Source organism: Heterocephalus glaber, unplaced genomic scaffold (genome assembly GCF_053883595.1).
Source record: "Heterocephalus glaber isolate CG9 unplaced genomic scaffold, H.glaber_assembly_v1.0 deba00001600, whole genome shotgun sequence".
NCBI lineage: Eukaryota > Metazoa > Chordata > Mammalia > Rodentia > Bathyergidae > Heterocephalus > Heterocephalus glaber.
The window spans coordinates 17,766,230-17,771,189 of NW_028258372.1; the positions used below are offsets into that span (position 1 = coordinate 17,766,230).

At 40.6% G+C, this 4,960-nt stretch overlaps 1 pseudogene; it reads right to left on the minus strand.

The window, feature by feature from the left end:
• Positions 1-1,721: 1,721 nt before the first annotated feature.
• LOC101702217 (splicing factor 3A subunit 1 pseudogene) lies at positions 1,722-2,336 on the minus strand (annotated as a pseudogene).
• Between the last annotated feature and the right edge of the window lie 2,624 nt (positions 2,337-4,960).

Sequence of the window (4,960 nt, forward strand, 5' to 3'; positions counted from 1 at the left end):
ATAGTTAATGAATTACATATTAAGCTACAAAAAAGAATCACAAATTCTGAAATTTGGCTACAATGTCTGACAAAAAATGCAATAAACTCAGCATCATTAGTCATTAGGAAAATGTTTTTCCCAGCTATAATAAAGACATCTATCCTTTCACACTCACTTGGATGACTTAAAAGAAAAAACAAACAAACAAATAAGTATTGGCCAGGAGGATGTGGAGAAATTATTGGCTGTACTGTAAAATGAAGTAGCCATTGGAACACAGTTTGGCAGTTTTCTCATAATGTTAAACAGAACTACCATGTAACAACAATTCTAGGTATATGCCAAAGAATAAAACAATGCATATCCACAGAAAAACTTTTATACAGAGGTTCATAGCATTATTCATAATACCAAAAGTGAAAACAATTCAAATGTCCATCAGCTAATGAATAAATAAATATGGCAAGTCCATATAATGCAATATTACTCTGGCTATAAAAAGAAATAAAGGACAGACTGGCTAGTGAATACAGGACTTCTTCTTTTCTTTTTTTATTTTGGTTTTTTTGAGAGAGTGTCTCACTATGTAGTTCAGGCTAGCCTTGAACTCACTATGTAGTCCAGGCTGGCCTCGGACTCGTGGTGATCCTCTTGCCTCGGCCTCCCAAAGGATTTCTTTTTTGAGGTGACAAAAATGTTCCAAAATTATATAATGATGACTGTTTTAAAACTCTGCATGGGGCCAGGGATTTAGCTCAGTGGTTTCGCTGTCTGCTGCACAAGCGCAAGGACCTGAGTTTGACCCCCGGTACCAGAAACAAACAAACAAAACCTCTGGATACATTAACAGTCACCAAATTACATACTTTAAAATAGTGAATTTTATGCTTTCTGAATTATGCAAATAAAGCTGTTATAAAAATGCAGTGGAGCTAAAAATTAATAATGAAGTTTTTAAAAAAAAAAGAATAAGAAAAATTTAAAAGCTCTTTCTCAATTTTTGGATGATAGAAAAATATCTAAAACTCCAATCATGGTTTAGTTTTCTAAAATTAGAATAATACATATAAAAATGTAAGGAATATAGCCAAACCTGTACCTAAAAGGAAAATTCATATATTAAATAATTTATTATTAAATAGGTAATGAATTTTTAAAAATCATCCAAGCAAAACAAAAATTAAGGAATCAAGAAACAAAAAATAAAAGCAATAGACCTGATAAATAAATCTGATTACCTGGTCTTCAAAATATCAATAAAATAGACATTTTTAAAAAGTGAGATTTCAGAATAGTCTTCTTTGGTTACACAAGAGTCTAAACTCACATTTTTCATATGAATTGGTGAAGAAGTGACCTACTGTAGGTGATTTTATGAACAAGTCATGGCATGAGTCACTTTAAACAACTGTGTCTTTTTTTTTTCACAAGAATGGTCCAAGAGTTTATTAGACACACCATTGCAAGATGTAAAATGATGACTAACGGTAACAATAGTAGTCTATCAGCCAAGTGCTACGTGGCACTGTGAGACTATTCTGCAGGCCATCCTTGTACTCTCAGCTGCTAATAGGCTGCTGGAAGAAGAGAAGGCCCTCAAATCAAGACTCTAACACAAAGGCATCCCAGACACTGGCTCAGAAAGCCTTGGTGCTCTTATCAATGTGAGGGAGGGTGGGGCAAACTTCTGCAGGACAATTGAGTAGGAGGGGAATAAACGCACAGGAGATGCCTGATGTCTCAGGTAATCTCTTGGGTCAGAGGCAGGGCATGGAGAACAGGAGAGGATAAACAACAGGGACTCGATAGCAGATCTCTCTTCTACTTCTTTCTGCCACCTCTCTCCTTGGGGGCCAGGTAGATGACAGCACCATTGGCCATGCTGTAGTGCGCCAGAGAGTTGGAATCCTTGATGAAGATGCCCTCATACTGTAGTTGCTGTTTCCCTGCAGGGATGCCTGTGGCTTCATGAATCTTTACCTTGATGACAGAGACCTGGTCTGTGAGCGGGAGGATGAAGACCTGCACTTGCCCATTCAGCTTCCACTCTGTCTTGTCCTGCATGTTGGGCACCTGTACTTTGATAGATACAGGACCCTTGTTCTTGTGTAGGAGCTCCTCCTCAGGCATGAGGCTGTCCTCTGTCTTCAGCTTCTTGGAAGCAGGCTCATCCTCCATGGGAGGTGGAGGGTGCACAAAGGGCATTGGAGCCAGAGCTGGGGTGGGAGCCACAGGTGGGGGAGGCACAAAAGCTATCGGTACAATCATGGGGGTGGTTGGGGTGCCATGATTGGAGGTGCGGAGGGAGGCATGGGCACCACGTTGATCCTGGGTGCATAGATGGCAGGTGGCATGGGGGTGACCACTGAACCCGGGGGCAACGGGACCACAGATGCCATTGGTGGGCGAGGCATGACAGACAGACACAACTTAGACAACTGTGTCATTATGAAAAATAAAAATGGGGGGTTATCTGATTTCTCTATAGTTATGACAAAAGAGAATCATTGCAATGATCTTTTACTGTACTGCTTCCTCTCTTAATGCACAGACAGGTTAGGTGACTTACGTCAGTCACGTGGTAGTGTCAGATATGGGATGAGACTGAGGTAGCACCAAGGGTGTCATGTCCAATTTTAAGAGGTTCCTAACCTTTATGGGAATGTATGACACCTCAAGTATCGTTGGAAACCGGATGAACACGAAGAGCCTCTTTCTGAGAAAAAAGCTACCTCCACCCTTTGTGTACAACATCAGTGAGGTTGGGCTTCCCCTGTGTGCCATTCACTATAGAAAGGATGGGAGGTAACACAGTTTGACATTTCAACTTAGCCAGTGGTTCTTAATTTTTAAACTTTCAGTTACCTTTATAAAACTCTTAAAATTTGGAGGATCCCAAATAACTTTGGTTAAGGTGGGTGGGTAGTATTTCTCAATATTTCTATTCAAAATTAAAATAGAAATCTAAAACTATTCATTTAAAAGAACAAGCCCATTACATATTAGTACAAGTAACATGCTGTTCATAAAAATAACTATTTTCCTAGACAAAAATAGGTAACTTCAAAAAATTTTGTATATCTTTTATTAGAATGCAACTTGATCCTTATAGCTATTTGCCTCTGCCTATCCGCTGCTGCATCACAGGTCATGTAGCTCTTGGAAAACTCCAGTGCACACTCATGAGAAAATAAGAATAAAAAGGCAAATAATACCTTGATACAAAAATAATCCTAGCTTTGTAAAACCATTGGAAGTGTCCTAGGAACCCCTCTAAGAGCTTCCTGAACCACACTTTGAGAACTGCTAGAATATTCCCTAGATATTAAGCCTTGAAATGGTTAATAGACATTAAACGGGAAAGAAAAAGCAGCATATTCAAAGACTTTGGGAAAACAAGTCTCTACAAGACTTCTAAGACTTTCAAGAGTGACAGGAAAAACTCCTATGAAGGAAGATGGAGGAGCTGCTGCAGTTACAAGAGGTGGCCATTGGATGGCACTGCGGTTCCACTTCAGGAGTCCTAAGCCTCTGCGTCAAGAGGTGGCCCCTAGCTGTGACCCCCACACCCCCTGGAAAGTTGGAGGGCTTGTAGAGCTTTCTCTTCGTTTTTATTTTTAAAGTATGATTATAGCCCATCCTAGATGGAAATATAAACTTATGTCTTCTCAATCCAACAGGCACCTTCCATTTCACCCCAAACTGCGGGCTTTCAGGTTACCAATAGCGAGGCTTTGAGAACATTTTCCAAGTTCATGACTCTGGCTGGGAATCTGAGGGGTCTGGAATATAGAGATTACAGGCTCCCTGACCTCAAAGAGCTTCCTTAAAATGCAAGTAAGAGTGAGAGAAACAAAGATGTTCTCAGCTAATAACCCCAATTCTGGCTAATGCTGATTCAGTTTTACAGGAGTCCAAAGTTAACTGGACTAACTAGGTACATGGTCACTGAGGAGAGGTGGGGACATGTTATCAAAGCTGTCTTCAGAAACTAACAGTTCCAAGGAGTGAAGGGTCCCTTCCAGTACTAAAAGCTTTGCAAGAGGCTATTACCATGAGAAAGGAGCTTGATGGCAGTGTCCGGTGAAATGCATTCCAGGACACTGGGAAGTGTTCCCATGGTGAGCCTCACCCAGCCCCTCTCAGTTCTGCTATCTCCTCCAAGCTGCCTAGCCATGGAGATGGCTTTCAGAGGGAACAGAATATCCCATGCAACAGTCTGCAGGAACTCTGCGGCTGAGAAATTTTGGGTACCAAAAGTACTCTGCAGGACAAGAGTATAAAATCTGAGGAATGCTGAGGAAAGTGTAGGCTGGTGAGGTAGGCCAGAGCCAGGACTCAAGGAACTCAGGCAGGTTGAGGAATTGGGGCTTTAGGGATGGTAGAAAGGCACTGAGGTGTTTTAAGCAAATGCCTTTATAATTGCAATATATTAAAAATGTAAGTGTTGCAATATGGATATGCCAACAATGAGATGGTCAGCAGTTTGTATAAAAACAATAGTTAAGGTTTGTCCTTAATATCAGCTCATTTAATCCTTTTACCTTTCCTATGAGATAGGAAAGATTTCCCCCTTCTCTACAGATGAGGCACAGAGCAGTTGAGGAACTTCCCCAACATCACGCAGCCTATAAGTGGCATATTCAGGATTTGAACCCAGTTAGTCTGTTTCCAGCAGTTATTTAACTATTTCATTATACTCCCTCACTAATAAAAGAAAAAAAAAAGATCCTAAAGCAATTTAGCTATCTGGATGTACATTAACTGGGTCCTGTGAGAACCTAAAGAAGAGCATGTTAAATTCTAATGGGGGCCAGGGATTTAGCTCAGTGGTTCTGCCTCCTGCCTCACAAACACAAGGTCCTGAGTTCAATCCTTGATACCAAAAAAAAAAAAATTCTAATGGGGGGTGGGGAGAGAAAGAGAGAGGAGAGAAGAGAGAATGAATGTTCTGAGAAGAAAATTCAGAGGACTTGAA